General features: G+C 38.1%; 1 long non-coding RNA gene across 2 annotated transcripts in view; it reads right to left on the bottom strand.

Moving 5' to 3' along the window:
* The window catches only part of LOC131410745 (uncharacterized), a 62068-nt gene extending 49050 nt beyond the window's left edge, over nucleotides 1–13018 (bottom strand). Inside the window, exons 1-3 of one of the 2 annotated variants that reach the window (XR_009221407.1) lie at nucleotides 12918–13018; nucleotides 7410–7520; nucleotides 1623–1691 (exon numbers count right to left, since the gene is read on the bottom strand). This is a non-coding gene — a long non-coding RNA (uncharacterized LOC131410745). The remainder of the gene's footprint in view (nucleotides 1–1622; nucleotides 1692–7409; nucleotides 7521–12917) is intronic. The other variant, XR_009221408.1, reaches the window with a different exon arrangement.
* Between the last annotated feature and the right edge of the window lie 6540 nt (nucleotides 13019–19558).

Genomic DNA, 19558 nt, shown 5'->3' with positions numbered 1-19558 from the left:
TAGATGTCTGTCTAGATATTTAATGCATTTAATCAATCTTTCTGTCTTGAATTTCTATCCATCTTAACCCCCACAATGTCGCCCTTTCTACGTGTCTTTCCCACCTCCTTTGATTTCCCATGTCTTGTTACTTGATGTTCTTATTTTATCCACTTTCCCTTCAAATATTGATGTTTCAAGCAGCACACCCTTGGCTCTCCTTTCTTCTCACTATACACTCTTCTTGGGAGTTTTGATATACATCCTTTTCTTGAATTACCATTATCATTGATATGCTAAAAATTCTCCCACATCTCTGACTTCTTTCTTGAAGACACATCTACCCAAATATCTACTAAATATTTATACTGTATGTTCTAGAAGCATCTTAAAGTCAACTTGTAAAACTACAAATTCTTTATTTACATACCCTCATCTCCTGGCTATTATAAACCCCCAAACTTGACCCTCTGCCTATATTCTCCCATGTGGAGATTGGTACTATCACCTAGTCAATATCCCAAGCCATACTTGGAGGCATCTAGAAAATTTCTCTATTGGACACCTTGTCACCATATCTGTCCTTTCTTCCTCTCACATACCTTCTCTATATCTCCACCCCCATTGGTTACCTCAAGTTCCCTTTATTTTTTACCTAAATTACTACAGTGGCTTCCTCTAAATTCCCATATTCTTGCTAACCTACCCTTTACCCTGCTGCCATCTTATTTAGCTACTCCTATGATTAAAATCCTCTAGTGCTTCCCTGTTGGTTTGATAAAGACGGTATGTAAAGCCTTCAATTATCTGCAACTTCTTTCGAATTTCCTTTCACATTAATCCACCACACTGATATTCAAGCCACATCTGCTACAACTCTTCTTTATTTGTAACATGTACTTTCACCACCTTCAAGTTTCTGTCATCTTTCCTACCTTCTCTTCCAGGATAACTCTTAGTAATCTTTCAAAGGTCCGTTGACGTTATGTCTTTTGATTCACCTACTGTTTGCTGCTATACCCTTCTGTATCTATCTCTATTGTAATTTTCATAATTGTAACTGTCTCCTTTTTTCATGGACTGTTAGTTTCTTGAGACTGTGAATTGCAGCCTTCATATCAGTCATAAGAATTTCAAATGATGTATAGTGGATAATATGTGCTCAATTAATATTTATTGAATATACAGGTATATAAAATTATAAAAGCCAGGTGAACATTGTACATGTCATTTATGCTTTTAAATGTCAGCTTAAGAATCAGATAATTCCTCAGGGATTTCTGTGCCTATTACTGAGGAATCCAATAAGAACTTAATTGTTTTGCCTTGCACATCCCAATGTCTTCATTTTCTTATGTTCCCCACTGCATTTAGATACAGTCTTATTCCATTAATTTTACTGGAAAAAATGTGTAGGAGAAAAGCAGACATAAGTTCCTCATGGGTAAAAGGACTCCTTTTAGAAATTAACATAAATTGAATTGAAAATCTAGTAGGAAAAAAATCAGGCTCTTCACACTTGAAGAGGAAACAATTTACCTAAACACCTTGATCTGGAGTAGGTTATTGCACTACTTCTTTTATGAAAAATATGATAAGGCTCAAGAAAGACTAGCTTATTAATTAGTATATATTCTACTCACATTTCCTAAAGATTGTTCTGGTAGTGTCTTTGTTTGAAGCCATCCTTCCTTCATCACAGTCAGCAGGGCCTGTTAGTGAATGATTTCAGCAAGTACATTTAAATCTTCGAATTTTCTATATTACGGTCTTCACTGTATTTTCATAGGAGTGTTATAATGGAAGTACAGAATCATAGTGGCTTTTATTTGGGGATTTTGTGTGCCAATGCAGGGTACAGACAACCTTTTTTTGCAGAGTGATGTTGACACACATCTGCTCAAATACATTAACGTTTCCATCCGAACTGACTCAGTTGGCAGGAACAAGCTCCCTCCTCTTTGTGAATATAGAACTAAGGAGGGGGCTCTGGAAGAGGGAGAAGCATTTTACAATTTGTCAAGATATGCATTTCAGCACTTGTTTTAAAAAATGAGTACCGGGTCCAACTTGAGCTAATAAGCTAATGACTGCTTATCCTTTACTATTAAGCTTCAAAGCAGCTCTTAACTAAATGAGCCAATTATTATATCACCATGTATTTTTTTATTCCTTCCTGTTAAATCATGCATTTGGTGTTATATAGAAGTTTTGAGCTTATTAAAAAATAACCAGTATGTATGAGCTTATGAAAGGAAACCTCACTCAGATTTTAAAAAGCAAATGAAAACCTTCAAATCTAACTGGTGCCATATGGTACACTCAGAAACACTTGTAAAAGGAAAGTTAAACCTTGAATATATTAATGATTTTTTACTGAAAGAAAAAAATGCCTCTTTTCCATCTTTGCATCTGAAAAGACATCTGAATAGGGCATTATGGAACACTTTTCTATACAAAGAAGTGAATTCAGTAATATAAACCTCATATTGGTTTTATTATCATTATGCTTATAGTAGTGGATGGTTTTGAGAAAGACAAAACATTAACACAGTGCCTTAATACTACTCTTAAGATATTAAAGACAAAGATATCCACAGCTGACTTTCCACTCACATTTTTTCATTCTGTATCAAAAAAACTCTTTAATCTGACCTTGATGTAAAGACACAGGCACTACCAACCAGTTGTGAGATGCACTAATGTGCCTCTAGAGGAGTGCATCTCTTTCCCCTGCCACTCATTTTTTTTCTTCTATGTGAAGTCTCTTCCTCTTAATTTATACTAATATGTAAAGCATTTACTGAAGCGTCTGGTTTGATTTTTTTTCTTCTCTCAAAATGCAAATGTGAACAACCCAGAAATCAATGGAAAACAAAGAATTGTTAGGTTAAGGAGAGCACCTGTACCCCTGCACTCTTTTCTCCCCATCAAATTGGCAACGTCAAGCTGGCCCATCATTTAATAAAAACAAGAATGTGCTTTAATTTAAAGCATATTGAAAAGTAAGCTTTCTGAATATCTTACAAGAATACTGTATACATAAATATACACATCTTATTTTTCCATTTATCACTACACAGGTCTCACTTATTGAGATGGGATAATGTTTTCTTAATATAAAGCTAAGAAAAATGTATGGGACTGGATTTCTTTTTTCTTGGCTTACTTTAAGCTGCAAGAGTTTGTTTTGCTATGGAAGATAGCTTTCACAGTGGGCTAAAATAAAATACTCTGACAAAGGGTCTCGGCAGAAACAGCAGCTCACCATTCCGTCTCCCTTTAAGCTGTGTCCACTAAAATTATATCTCTTCTCACTTTTCCTAGGAACTTGTTTTTCACTCTTCACCCATATAGAATGTGTGTTTTCCAGGACTACATGGGTATTATCCCAGGTCTTTTAGGTAATGATCACTTTCTGAAGGAAGAGGCAGTCAACACCTTCAACACTCTTAAACTAACTCTAAATGTCTCAGTGAGTTTCTAGTGTTCTCTAGATTGGGAATCAAGTCTCCTTTTTCTTGATATTTCTTTGGTTAGCAATATGATTTGATTTCCAAGGAATTGCTTTATATTTTAACATAGGTTTTTTTGCAGGTATCAAGAAGATATAGATTTTTAAGGTGATTAATGAGGCTAGCATTGAAGAGTGCCCTTACAGAATATGTTTAATTTAGACCTGAACAACAATTGTTGTTTGTCAAGCCATAGAAGCCAAGTAGCAAAGTATTTCGTTAATTTATTTAATCATCTGTGTGCCTCCCAGAGTGGGGCTCTATAATTTTAATGCATGCATGGTTTAATGCACCTGAAAATAGAATGAAAATTGACAATCAAGAAAAGTAAAGTGGCAATGAAATTAATATGGTAAATTGTATAAGGACCATAGAATAGGTAATATTATACTAGTCATTTTGAGGGAAAGATTTGTATTACAATTATATTTCTAAAATCAGAACATGATTTAGTCACCCAGGTATAAAGAGGAATCTAGGTGTGTCTACAAAAAAACTGCTCAATTTTCAGTCATCTGGTAGTTTATAGGGTTTGCTCATGAGACCACAAAGTGAGCTATCTACAGGTAAATCTGCTCTCCCGGTAAAGATCTTGAATCCCACTATTTGGAATTGTGACCTAAAGCTTAGCTTATATAACAAAAGATTCAAAGTAACACATGGCTATGTAAAAAAGAAAACAATAAAGAACAATATTTGTAGCAAAAATATATTAACAATAACTAAGGCTACTAAACTTTGCAGAAAAGTGCCTGGCAGAAAGTTACAGGGCTTCACCTGGGGAGACACTGTGGGGTAAGAGAAGAAGATGAAGGATGCAAGAGTTTCTCACTTATCCAATGTTCTTTAGATTGTCATTCAAATCCCACTGCAGTATGATTCAAACATTAAACATAGAACAAGAGTATAGGGATCTCACATTGTGTGGGGAGAGGCAAGAACTCTTGGGAGAAGAGACTGTCCAAGCCTTGAGTGATCAGATGAGATGTTTTAATCCATAAGGAGTTTTCTCAGATACACAGTGCTCTAAGTAACTTAATAAATACTAAAATTGAGCAAATCAGAAAACTTAGAAATGGAATCTTTCCGTGGCAGGAATGGTGCCAGTGAACACTTGAAGACAAAAATCTTGTTTAAATTTTCCAGAAAATTGCTAATGTCTAAAAGATACACCTTTCTCACTGTTACACTAGAAAAATAGCAAAGGAGGAAGAAAGAAGTCACCTTTTAAATAGAAAAGAAAAATTAACCAACTGAATGAGAAAAATGGGAAAGCAAAGATCAATGAGATGCTGATTTCAGTAAGATAAAAGCCACTTAACAGGAGTTTGGCAGTGAATATATTTGTAATTATAGAGAAAGTTTATTTCACCATTACCAAATAGAATTTCCAGAGATGTGATGAGTTCACATTCTTTGCCTACACATGAGACTTTACTCTTTCTTTATAGGCAAATTCATACTGAAATGTGTATACAGAAATGGTGTGGCTATTCAAAATTCTACTTGTTTCTAATGTTCAACTTAACATATTAAGTTGGATTGGCTTTGAAAATCTTCACAAGTATATTTATAGGTAAATTCGAAGTTGATTGCAATTGATAAAAGTCTAATTTCCTGGATACTAAAGTTTGTTATACTTTAGCCCTATGATATTTTAATTTCTTCATATTACAGGCCGCACAGTGGACCTGATGACTGTTAGGTATGAAAATCTTTTATTTTCAAATAACGCTCTGTGAAACACATCACATTATCATTTGAGGTATTTCCTTCTAATTTTTTTTGTAATTGTTTTATTTATTACTGAGTTGAATATTTAATTTTGCATCCTACTTTTTTTCACTTGCTATTAAATCACAAATGCTTCCATGACATTACATGCTCTTGGTAATGATGATTTTTTTTTTTTTTTTTTGTGAGGAAGATCAACCTTGAGCTAACATCTGCCAATTCTCGTCTTTTTGCTGAGGAAGACTGGCCTTGGGCTAACATCCGTGCCCATCTTCCTCCACTTTATATGGGATGCCCGGGAGCCGAACCGGCAAACCCCAGGCGGCCTAAGTGGAGTGTGCACACTTAACCGCGTGCGCCATGGGGCCGGCCCCAATAATGATTTTTAATGACTAAATAACATTAATTTTTGTGGATTTATCATAATTAACATGTGTCTTATAATTGGATATTTAACTTATTTCCAATTTTTCAAAAACAAAATATTTTCCTAAGGTATTTGTATGTATAACACTTGCTTTATTATGGTGAGAATAATTAAAATGTATTCTCAGAAATGAAATTATTGGGTCAAAGGTTATGGCTTGCATTTAACTTTTAATTACTTTTTAAAATTACACAAGTAATATGTGAAATTCAGAAACAACTATGCAGTATAAAAGAACTTAAAGTGCACGTGATGGTCTCCTTTGTTCTCTATCTTATGTTCTCTCCTCACTGGTAGTCTTAATGTTGTGTCATTCCAACTATTTTCAATGCTTTTACATGTGCATATATATAGAGAGATAAATGTTTTTGTTACACAAATAGAATTATATGTGTTGTTATAGAACACTATTTCATAAGGTATCTTAGTTATATTTCCTTTTTAGTATATTTCTTTTTAATTTTTTCAAAAATGTAAAGTCTCCAGAATCTCCTCATCCAGATATCTCTACTGGTACATTTAATTTGATGTAAACAAATATATAAATACATGTAAAGTAAAAATTTCAGAAAATTATAATGTGTAAGCAGTCCTTTCCAATCATCATCCCTCCCCCAATCCTCTATCCACAGATAAGTCCTCTTAAAATTTTTCTGTGATTCTTTCCAATTAAAAAATATCAATTTCATTTAACTTGTCCTTAATAACTAATTCCTAGCAATGCACTAAGTAATTTTTCCTCCAAGTGTCGGTATTTATCATACAAAGAAAAAAGATACTGATTTTCTGAGGGGTTATTTTAGGTTGTGAAGGTGAGATTTCCTCCCAATTATGACAGATTGGGCTAGGATTCTAATTATTAATAATGTCTATTTATTGTGCAAAGAAGCAAGTAACTGCTCCCAGGAAAATGACTTGAAGAGAACCCATGAGAGGAAGCCTGCAGGTTTATGGAAGTGTTATACACGCTGAGACCTGCTTGAGAGATTAAACCCATGCAGGGTGCCCCTAGTCCTGCCTTCAATTAGATTAGCGGCCATAAAACAGCTTAGAAGTGTGGTATTCACCAGAGTGAACGTAAAGGACAAAGGGCAAAGGGTAATTAGCTCCTGACCTGGAAGAGCTCATAAGAGAAGGAAATTCCAGTAAAACAGCTTTACGTTGACCATTTCGATAGTGTGTATGTGTGTGAAGCAGCATGTGTTCATCAGTAATAGAAGTCTATTTTTATTAGAATACTACATGGCAGGTCACAAACTCAAATCGCCACACAGGCAAGCAGTCACACAAATGAGGGAAGCTGGCCCGAACTGGTGAATGTAAGAGCACATGTACCATCCAAAGGCACAACTGACTCCTGTCATTGGGTGCAAGGCCAGAATGTGGGCTGAGGGTTGCTATGTCATCTGAGGTTTTAAACGACCCAGAAATAATAATACTCATGTGAAATCGGCTATGGTATAAATGTTGGTAATTATTTTAATTCTAAAACAATATATGGGCCAATCAACTTGTGTCTATATGACAAACCAAGTCCGTTGGCCTCCAGGTGGGACAACTGACCAAACTACTTAGGCCAGCTATACAATGTTAAGTCTTTTAAGCCAATATATAGTAGAAGGGGTCAATTTCAATGACATAGCACTTCTAATTTATTCTTTCATTCAATGAGAACTTATTGAGAGAACATTAGCATATAGTTCACATTCTATATCAAATGCCAAAATAACAGTGACTTAAACAAGATAAAATACCTTTCTGTCTCCTCTAGAAGTCCAAGTATAAGCCTTCTAGGGCTGGTACAGTGGCTTTATCTTCCTCCACACACAGCTTCCATAACATGACTAAGATGGCTGCTCCAGCTCCTGCCATCAAGTTATCATATCAGCATTCCAGGCAATGGGAAATGAGAAAGAAGAAAAGTTGGGCATGCTCATTCCCTCTGAGGACACCCCCTAGAAGTTTTATATGCTATTTCCACTTACAACTAATTGGCGAAAACTTCATCCCATGGTCATACCTAGCAACCAGAGAGGCTAGAAAATCTAATATTTGTGTTTGGCAACCATGTGTCCATCCAAAATTTGATGGATCTATTTCTAAAACAAGAGGAAACATCTAGCATTCTCTACCACCACAACTCTACTCTTCTAGATGGTGTTATGCTAGATAAGTTCCAATAAAAATTATTTCGATATAAATGTATATTTCATGGTCACAAGTAGTTTAAAATCCAGTAAGGCATATATTCTTAAGGTGGGATATTATCCAAGAAAAGTGAATAGTGTAATCAAAGAAATAAGGGCTGGAAAGTGTGGTGCCTATACGATTACTGGAGGTTTGCCTCAGGACTCAATTGTCCTTCTCAGCACAATGACACTCACTCCAGGGAGAATATTGTGGAGAAGATATAGCCATGGAAGCTGGCCTCTGAACCTGGAACCTTACTAATTCCAGAGACTACTGGCAGGCTAAGAAGTCGTGGCTTTATTCTGTCAGAGCCAGCCACTTCACGAACAGGGAACCAGCCGGAGGAAAGCTTTGCCAGCCCATAAAAATACTGCCTGCTCTCCTTCTGAATCACTCAGCTGAATCACCCATCATTAGGAAATAGAGTGCCTAAAAAAAAAAAAAGAGGACTAAGTCATCATAGCACCAAAACCAACACAATGTCTGGTACTTTTACAAAGGTATGGTGATGAACAACAGATGTAGGGACCAACCTCACACCTTGATAAAGTCTCAAATCATTTCAAGATTTACTGCTCCGACTGACTCAGGAAAGCATAAGTTTCCAGCAGACTGAAGCAGCCTCACTATTTAACTTGGGGATACCCATCCTGATACTATCTCCCGCTGAGCCACCAAGACTAATTTAAAATTCCAGCTCACTGGAGGCAATTACACAGGAACAGTCTTGTGTCTCTTCACATTTTCTTCTCACATACAAATATTTAATCTCGCCTGTTTTCCCTTAATCCTCTAATAATTCTTGACTTTCAGATCTTGACTTCAGTCTTCAACAGTTTATTTTCCTTTATTTCCTCTACATTTGTCATTCAACCTTTTCTCTTCATTGCATTTTACAAGTAGGATTTTCTCAAAAACATGACCTTGAGCTTTCCATTTGCAATCCTGCTCCCTAATCTCTCAGGAGCTGTAAGAGCAACTCCTGTTTTGACTTCTGACCTCAAAATCCAATCTCTACCACAAACACCCTGCCAGAGCCCCATCTTTCTTCAAATCTGCATTCATCTTACCAGGAAGAAGCAGAGTCTCACTGAAACAGAGATCATGTGGGTACTATAATAATATTAACATGAGGTATCAAAGAGAACTTGAATTGTGGTGATGACAGTGGAACCGGAAAGAAGAGAAAAATGTGAGGGACATTAATTAGAGGTAGAATCAACTGACCTGGTGACTGACTGATTATGAAGAATAGGTTGAGGGAGGATTCAAAGATGGCACTGGAATCTCCAACATGGTGGCAGAGGGAAGCTGGCCCATTAACAGAGATAAGAATTCAGGAAGGCAATTGGTGGTGAGGCTGAGAGGTTTAGTTTGTGATGTTAAGCATTGTTTGGTATCTAAATGTGTAGTAAGTATGTCTATTAATAACTTTATTTATACCATCAGCATCTCTAAAAATATGCTACTAAATTTCTATTAAGATAAAAAGAGAGAACAAATGTTATGAGATTTTTCTCTGGCAAATAATTTCTGATAAATACTCTAGGTCAGCTTAAATAATTGTAGTGTCAAATAAAAAAATAAATCCAGACTTAGGTAAGGAAAGACATTATTCAAAAAGATTAATGCAATAGAAGGAGAGGAACGATTGTGATCAGGGAAGGGGGACTCTTAGCTGCAATAGGGAGGATACTCCCACCATAACATCTGCGAGTGCCTCAGTGGTCAGGCAGAAAATGGCTTTGCTTCTATAGGGCAGGGTAAACGAAGCTAGAAAGAACCTGGTGTTAGGAAGTGGGATGAGCTGGGAGCGTAAACAGACAGCTGATCAGGGCATATTTTTCCCTGAGGCCAGCTGACCCTCCCCTCCCCACCAGGGGCCATTAAGGAGGGGCTGTTCCACTGTTCCATTGCTGGAGGGTGGGCCAAAGTTTGGGACCCTGAGGCAAAGAGAGAAGGCTGACTAAAGTTTGGTCAAATCAAAGTGGGTGTTTTGTCCAGATTGGTCAGTAGGAATGAACAGTTCATCTAATCATTTATGAGATAAAGAATAGGAATTTGGTGGGTCTTGTTTTGTTATAGGCAAATAAGGGAGTCATTCACCAGTCTTATCTAAGTCATATGAGGAATGGCAGTTCTTTACAGTGAGTCATTTTCTAGGGCACAAAAGAATGGAGGAGATTTCTTGATCATCGCTGTTTTAACTTTGTCAGTAGCATTTCAACCTGACTATTCTTTCCAAGAAGGAGTAGCCAATCTGAAGTTTTAAAAATGTATTTCAAAAGTCAACAATTAATTCTGAAAATGAATATTCCTGGTTGAGAAACTAGAAAATGTTAGTTTATCCCATTTAAGTAACAGAAAGGCTGACATGCAAAAACTATATAAGGTCACTGTCATAATGAAAGAAAATTTGACCCTCGAATGTTTTCTCCATAAATTTATATTGCCTATCAATTTATTAGATGTTGGCTTTCCTCCTCTCCATTCTTGTCTTTTGTTGAACCTCTTTGGATATCATTCTGACTCTTCCCTCCTGAGGTATTTGCATTTTCTACTGTGGTCCCAAATAAGCCATTTAATAATACCAAGAGAACTATTTTCAGTGGAATGTTACTGTGATTTACTAGGGCTGTGAACATATTTTTTAGGTGGGGGAAGGGAAGTTTCTCTTCTATGTCACACAGAAGTTGGTCCATGCACTCAATAAAAGCTCATTATGGAAAGATTATAAACGTATAACAATACATTTTAACTGAAATGCAATGATCCATAAAATTGGTGTGGCTAATTAGCAGATCAAATCTCTGTAAGAACTGGATGTCTTTAATATCCTGCAGTTGCTTAATTCTATACGTACTTGACTACCCACAAATGTTTAGTAAAATTAAATAATAGTATAAATATTCAGTGGGATTAAAGCAACTGTAAAATGAAACCAAACAAAATGAGTTTATTTTGTTAATAGAATAAAGAGAATCCCCAGTGTTAATACATTACACAAAATCTAGAGCAAACATCCTCTGAATCCCAGCCTCATTTCACATGTAATTAACCTTTCTCAATCAAGCTAAGCATCCCTCACACCTCCTTCTTAACTGCAGCGCATGCATGTCTCTTCTTTCATGTGACTAGAAGGCAGGCATCAATTTAGACGAGTAATACTGCCTCACACTGTGCTTCCAGAGCAACGTCGTCCCAAGAGTACTTTGAATACTACTTATTTCCCTCAGCTCAAAAGTATATTTTACAAATCTTATTTTTTCTCGCAGGTTGATGCTAACAGATAATATGTTTTAACAGCAAAATCTTCTCAACTATTGATCACAACTGATGTGGGCATGTATATATTTTGGTCCTCTAACAACCACTGCCTGATTTCTGGTAAATGCTGACAATTTGGGAACAGTAATCCACTCCTTTGGATGGGATCCCATCTCCTATCTGCAGGGATGGAATGTGTTACCTAGACTTAGATCAATCAGCACAGTCAGTTCCCCTGGCCTCAGTGATTGGTAAACAGGTGGGCTCAGGACCCAAGTTTCTCCAATCAGGGTGATTATAAGGGCAAGTGTGAGAGCTGCTGGGAAGAGAATCTCTCTTTTTCTTGCGACTTGAAACTGAGAGGAAGTGAAGCTGAATCCAATTAAGAAGTTGTAGTATCCCAGGCAAACACAAAGCCAAGAACAGTCACGTTGAAACGGATAAGTAGAGCAATTTTACTTTACCCATGTCAGCTCCTCCCACAAGCTAGCAAAACTTAGCACCAGGAGAAAGCACCTTGGTTTGTGACTTCTCTCTTGAAGGAAAGAGAAGAGTGGAGTACACAGCCAGTGTTCAGCTTTTTGGAGGGCTGCCTGAAGGACTAGTTTCTGTCTCATTTCTTTAGGAGCACTGATGGAACTGGCATAGTCCGGATGTCTGGGGATGCTGAGAGCAAAGAAGAGCAGAGAGCAGCTTGCTGTGGCTGGCATAACTCGGCACAGTGGAAAGAATGCACACAACTCAAGGCTTCCCCCTTGGGAGGGAGGGAGATGAGTGGAGCATGTGTCCAGAATTCCAGCTTTTTGGAGGGCTGTTCAAGAGACTGTTACCTGTCTTGCTTAACTCAGGGTGCTGACAGGGAGACCATATACTTTGGATGCCTGGCGACCACTGAAAACAAGGAAAAGTAGGATGACTTGCTGCTGTAGAACCAGAGACTTGCAGTGCTGGAGACAAACACCAGAGGGAGCAAGAGATCATAAGCTCCTGATGAAGAAACTAGCAAGCCTCTTTAATTAAGAAATTGCATGCACAAGACCAGAGAAGTCACATCCCCCCAAAAAATGGTTTCAGAGGCCCATAGAACCTCTAGCTAGACGACTGATTAGTGAGGGTTCTACCCTGTATGAAGCCAGTCCATAAAGACTGGAAGAGGTGGCTGTTTTTTTCAGGTGTGTGAATCCCAACACAAAGTTATGAGACAAAGAAAGAACCAAGGAAACATGGCTCGAACAAAAGAACAAAATAAATTTCTAGAAACTGATCCTAAAGATGGGTTCAAAATACCAGTTTTGAGGAGAGGAGTCAAGATGGCGGCGTAAGCAAACTCTGAACTCCCCTCCTCCCGCGGACATAGCCAATTTACAACTACTCGTGGAAAAATTACCCCTGAGACAGAACTGAAAACTGGATGAGAGGAACTCCTGCAACAACGGACAATCCTAACTGAGGTAGAAGAGGCAGAGACTCCCTTCTGGAGAGGAAAAACGCCGCCTTCACAAGCCGCCAGCTTCACGGCCGCCGGGAGCAGCCCACAGGTACGCAGCCTCCCTGGAGGCGCGGAGCCCTGCGCCGGGGAGCACCCCGCTGTGGGCATTTTGTGGACCCAGCACAATCGAGACCAGCGGCATAATATCTGACTTTGCCTGCTGCTAAAACATTGGGGAGCACCCCCAGAAAACCCGGTTCACAAAGAAACTAAAACCGGCTCTTAAAGGGCCGGCGCGCAAACTCACCCGTTTCAGAAAGCATCCTAAAATCACCAGAAAAAAAGGTGCACAGTGCTGGGGTGAAAAGAGACTCACCTAATAGGCCCTGAGTGCATCTTGGTGAGGGGTCAGAACACTCCAGGGACTGGGACATTGTTGGTGGCCATTGTTGAGGCCTGGTGTGGGCGTGCTGACACAGAAGCCATTGAGTTCTCCCTGAAGCCTGCTAGCCCAGGTCTGCCCCACCCACTAGAGCACCGATTTAATCCAGCTCAGCCAGGGCAGACAGCCCACCCTAGAGACTGGCCCACCCAACAACAAGCCCTCAGGCAACTTGTGGGCCTGCATAGATTGGTGACTGGATTCTCTGCAGCCTGGCAACTGAGCCAACTTGAGCGGGTCAGGGTGTGCACAAGGAGCAGGTGGAGAGTGTGAGGTGGTGGTGGAGTGTGTGGGGCTCCTGCCGTGGAGAGACTGGGTCCGTGTGGGGAGGTAGGGGCACGCACATGAGGCAGGACTGTGTTGACTGTGTGTGTAGACCTGTGGGCGGTAGGGCTTGTCAGCTGCAGAAGATTTGTGCTTCTCAAAGACCCACATAGGGGGTTTGCCCCACCTTCCAAAGCCTGAAACAATTGGGTGCTCCTGTGCCTGAGGCCAGCCCCACCCAGCTGCAATCCTAGGAGAGCTGACAAGAGACCTAATAGGCTAGAGGCTTACAGCAATTGTAAGGCCCTGAGCCTAACAACCTGCCATGCTGGGGGCCTACACACTTAAAAGAAATACTGCAACACAAATGTGGTATTAGAACTTGCAGCCAACTGTGCTGGGGCTCCCCACACCTGATAAAGAGACTGAAGAGCCCACAAAAACTACAAGCAGCTGAGCATTACAACAGCTGGCCAGGATCATAGCTCAGCCTCCCTGGGCACCTACAGGGATAGCAAACAGGCCACAACAGAAGGACACACGTAGCCCACATAGGGGTCACTCCTGGAACATTGAGAACTGAGGGAAGCACACTGGAAGCCTCCTAAGGCATCACTTACATAAGGTCACCTATCCAAGAGCAGGAGACGTAGCTGACCTACCTAATACGTAGACAGAAGCACAGAGAAAGAGGCAAAATGAGGAGGCAAAAGAATACATTCCAAGTAAGGGAACAGGACAAAACCCCAGAAAAGGAACTAAGTGAAACAGAAATGAGCAACCTACCTGACAGAGAGTTCAAACTAAGAGTGTTAAGAATGCTCACTGATCTGGGGAGAAGAATAGATGAACTCAGTGAGAATGTCAACAAAGAAATGGAAGATATAAAAAAGAACCAATCAGAAATGAAGAATACAATACTGGAAATGAAAAATTCACTAGAGGGACTCAAAAGCAGAGTAGAGGATACAGAAGAACGGATCTGTGAGCTGGATGAAAGACTAGAAGAAATTACCCAAGGTGAACAGGTAAAAGAGAAAAGAATTAAAAAGAGTGAGGACAGTCTAAGGGACCTCTGGGACAACATCAAGCACACTAACATCTGTGTTATAGGTGTTCCGGAAGGAGAAGAGCGAGACAAGGGGTCAGAGAATCTATTTCAAGAAATAATAGATGAAAACTTCCCTAACCTAAGGAAGGAAACAGACATCCAGGTACAAGAATCACAGAGTGCCCCAAACAAGATAAACCCAAAGAGGCCCACACCAAGACACATCATAATCAAAATGTCCAGAATTAAAGATAAAGAGAGAATCCTAAAAGATGCAAGAGAATGTAAAGTTACATACAAAGGAAACCCCATAAGGCTATCAGCTGACTTCTCAGCAGAAACCTTGCAGGCTAGAAGAGAGTGGCACGATATATTTAAAGTGCTAAAAGGAAAAAACTTACAGCCAAGAATACTCTACCCAGCAAGGTTATCATTCAAAATGGAAGGAGAGATCAAAATTTTCCCAGACAAGCAAAAATTAAAGGAGTTTGTCACCAAGAAACCAGTGCTACAAGAAATGTTCAAGGGACTGATTTAAGGGAAAAAGAGAAGACCACAAATAGGAAAAATTATCTATTTCCATGATAAGAACGTAATGGATACAAATGCACAAAAAGAGGTTAGATATGATATCAAAAACATAAAAGGAGGGAGGAGGAGAGTTAAAGAGTACAGCGTTCAGACAGAGGTCAAACCAAAGTGACCATCAATTCTGTATAGAAGAAGAAAGGAACAGAGAAGGACTACTAAAACACTGAGAAAAAAAAAAAGTTAGAAAATGGCAGTGAGTACATACTTATCAATAGCTACTTTAAATGTCAATGGACTAAATGCTCCAATTAAAAGGATTAGGGTGGCTGACGGGAAAAAAACAGGACCCATATATACGCTGCATACAAGAGACACACTTCAGACCTAAAGACACTCACAAACTGAAAGTGAAGGGATGGAAAAAGATACTCCACACAAATGGCAATGAAAAGAAAGCTGAGGTAGCAGTACTCATATCAGACAAAATAGACTTTAAAACAAAAACTGTAAAAAGAGACAAAGAAGGGCATTACATAATGATCAAGGGAACAATCCAACAAGAGGATATAACACTTGTAAATATCTACGCACCCAATGTAGGTGCACCTAAATATATAAAGCAATTATTAACAGACATAAAAACAGAAATAGACAGTAACACAATAATAGTAGGGGACTTTAACACTCCACTTACACAAACGGATAGATCATCCAAACAGAAGATCAATAAGGAAACATTGGCCTTAAACGACACACTAAAACAGATGGACCTAGTAGATCTATACAGAGCATTCCATCCCAAAACCGAAGAATACACGTTTTTTTCAAATGCACATGGAACATTCTCCAGGAATGATCACATATTAGGCCACAAAACAAGTCTCCATAAATTTAAGAAGATTGAAATAATACCAAGCATCTTTTCTGACTACAACGGTATGAAACTAGAAATCAACTATAGGAAGAAAATCAGAAAAGCCACAAATACATGGAGATTAAACAAAATGCTACTGAACAATGACTGGGTTAACGAAGAAATCAAAGAAGAAATCAAAAAATACATGGAGACAAATGAAAATGAAAATACGACATGCCAGAATTTATGGGATACAGGAAAAGCAGTTCTAAGACGGAAGTTTATAGCAATACAGGCCTATCTCAACAAACAAGAAAAATCTCAAATAAACAATCTAACAATGCACCTAAAAGAATTGGAAAAAGAAGAACAAAGCCAAAAATCAGTAGAAGAAGGGAAATAATAAAAATCAGAGCAGAAATAAATGAAATAGAGACCAAAAAAACAATAGAAAAAATTAATAACACCAAGAGCTGGTTCTTTGAAAAGATCAACAAAATTGACAAACCTTTGGCTAGACTCACCAAGAAAAAAAGAGAGAAGGCACAAATAAGTAAAATCAGAAATGAAAGAGGAGAGGTTACAACCACACCTCAGAAATACAAAAGATTATAAGAGAATACTATGAAAAGCTATATGCCAACCAATTCGACAATCTGGAAGAAATGGATAAATTCTTAGAATCATACAACCTTCCAAAACTGGATCAAGAAGAAGTAGAGAATTTGAATAGACCAATCACCAGTAAGGAGATCGAAACAGTAATCACAAACCTCCCCAAAAATAAAAGTCCAGGACCAGACGGCTTCCCTGGTGAATTCTACCAAACATTCAAAGAAGATTTAACACCTATCCTTCTCAAACTCTTCCAAAAAATTGAGGAGGGGGGGAAGCTCCCTAACTCATTCTACGAAGTTGACATTACCCTGATACCAAAACCAGACAACGACAACACAAAAAAAAAGAAAATTACAGGCCAATATCACTGATGAACATTGATGCAAAAATCCTCAACAAAATACTAGCAAATTGCATACAATACGTTAAAAAGATTATACACCATGATCAAGTGGGATTTATTCCAGGGATGCAGGGATGGTTTAACATTTGCAAATCAATCAACGTAATACACCACATTAATAAAATGAAGAATAAAAATCACATGATCATCTCAATAGATGCAGAGAAAGCATTTGACAAGATACAGCATCCATTTATGATAAAAACTTTGAATAAAATGGGTATAGAAGGAAAGTACCTCAACATAATAAAGACCATATATGAGAAACCCACAGCTAATATCATCCTCAATGGTGAAAAACCGAAAGCTATCCCTCTAAGAACAGGAACCAGACAAGGATGCCCACTGTCACCACTCCTATTTAACATAGTACGGGAAGTCCTAGCCAGAGCAATCAGGCAAGAGAAAGAAATAAAAGGGATCCAAATTGGAAAGGAAGAAGTGAAACTGTCACTATTTACAGATGACATGATTTTATATATAGAAAACCCTAAAGAATCCACCAGAAAACTTTTAGAAGTAATAAACACATATGGTAAAGTTGCAGGATACAAAATCAACATACAAAAATCAGTTGCATTTCTGTACACTAACAACGAAGTAGCAGAAAGAGAAATTAAGAATACCATCCCATTTACAATTGCAACAAAAAGAATAAAATACCTAGGAATAAACTTAACCAAAGAGGCGAAAGATCTGTACACTGAAAACTATAAAACATTTCTGAAAGAAATTGAAGAAGACACAAAGAAATGGAAAGATATTCCGTGCTCTTGGATTGGAAGAATTAACATAGTTAAGATGTCCATACTTCCTAAAGCCATCTATAGATTCAATGCAATCCCTATCAAAGTTCCAACAACATTTTTCACAGAAATAGAACAAAGAATCCTAAAATTTATATGGAACAACAAAAGACCCTGAATAGCTAAAGGAATCCTGAGAAAAAAGAACAAAGCTGGAGGTATCACACTCCCTGATTTCAAAATATACTACAAAGCTATAGTAACCAAAACAGCGTGGTACTGGCACAAAAACAGACACACAGATCAATGGAATAGAATCGAAAGCCCAGAAATAAACCCACACATCTATGGACAGCTAATCTTTGACAAAGGAGCCAAGAACATACAATGGAGAAAAGAAAGTCTCTTCAACAAATGGTGTTGGGAAAACTGGATAGCCACGTGCAAAAAAATGAAAGTAGACCCTTACCTTACACCATGCACAAAAATTAACTCAAAATGGATTAAAGACTTGAATGTAAGACCTGAAACTGTGAAACTTCTAGAAGAAAACATAGGCAGTACGCTCTTCGACATCGGTCTTAGCAACATATTTTCAAACACCGTATCTGACCGCGCAAGAGAAACGATAGAAAAAATAAACAAATGGGACTACATCAAACTAAAAAGCTTCTGCACAGCAAAGGAAACCATCAACAAAACGAAAAGACAACCTAACGATTGGGAGAAGATATTTGCAAACCATACATCTGGTAAGGGCTTAATCTCCAAAATATATAAAGAACTCATGTATCTCAACAACAAAAAAACTACCAACCCAATTAAAAAATGGGCAAAAGACCTGAACAGACATTTCTCCAAAGAAGATATACAGATGGCCAACAGGCACATGAAAAGATGTTCAAAATCACTAACTATCAGGGAAATGCAAATCAAAACTACAATGAGATATCACCTCATGCCCGTCAGAATGGCCATAATTAACAAGACAGGAAACAACATGTGTTGGAGAGGATGTGGAGAGAAGGGAACTCTCATACACTGCTGGTGGGAGTGCAAACTGGTGCAGTCACTATGGAAAACAGTGTGGAGATTCCTCAAAAAAGCAAGGATAGAACTACCATATGATCCAGCTATTCCACTGTTGGGTATTTATCCAAAGAACTTGAAAACACCAATTTGTAAAGGTACATGCACCCCTGTGTTCATTGCAGCATTATTCACAATAGCCAAGACTTGGAAGCAACCTAAGTGCCCATCAAGGGACGAATGGATAAAGAAGATGTGGTATATATACACAATGGAATACTACTCAGCCATAAGAAACAATGAAATCCAGCCATTTGTGACAACGTGGATGGACATTGAGGGTATAATGCAAAGTGAAATAAGTCAGAAGGAGAAGGTCAAATACCATATGATTTCCTTCATTAAGTAGTAGATAATAACAACAATAAGCAAACACATAGAGACAAAGATTGGATTGGTGGTTACCAGAGGGGAAGGGGGGAGGGAAGAGGGTGAAAGGGATAATTTGGTACATGTGTGTGGTGATGGGTTGTAATTAGTATTTTGGTGGTGAACATGATGTAATCTATGCAGAAATAGAAGTATAATGATGTACACCTGAAATTTTTACAATGTTATAAACCAATGTTACTGCAATAAAAAATTAAAAAAAAATACCAGTTTTGAGATCAAAATAATAACCATCATAAAATGGTTCAAAAGAGTTCAAAATAACCATCATAAAAATGCTCCATGAGCTCAAGAAGATGATACATGAACAAAATGAGAATATCAACAAAGATGTAGAAAATATAAAACAGAACCAAACAGAAATTTTGGAGCTGAAGAACACAATAATTGAACAGAAAAATTCTCTAGAGAAGTTCAAGAGCAGACTTGACCAAGGAGAAGAAAGAATTAGCAAACCCAAAGACAGGTCATTTGAATTTTTCCAGTCAGAGGAATAAAAAGGGAAAGGAATGAAAAAGTAAAGAAAGCCTAAAGGACTTATGGGAAACCAGCAAGGGGACCAATATATGCATTAATGGTATCCCAGAGGAAGAAGAGAGAGAGAAAGGGGTAGAAAGCTGATTTAAA

Source organism: Diceros bicornis, chromosome 10, assembly GCF_020826845.1.
Source record: "Diceros bicornis minor isolate mBicDic1 chromosome 10, mDicBic1.mat.cur, whole genome shotgun sequence".
Taxonomy (NCBI): domain Eukaryota; kingdom Metazoa; phylum Chordata; class Mammalia; order Perissodactyla; family Rhinocerotidae; genus Diceros; species Diceros bicornis.
This window is presented reverse-complemented; position numbering and strand designations above follow the sequence as displayed.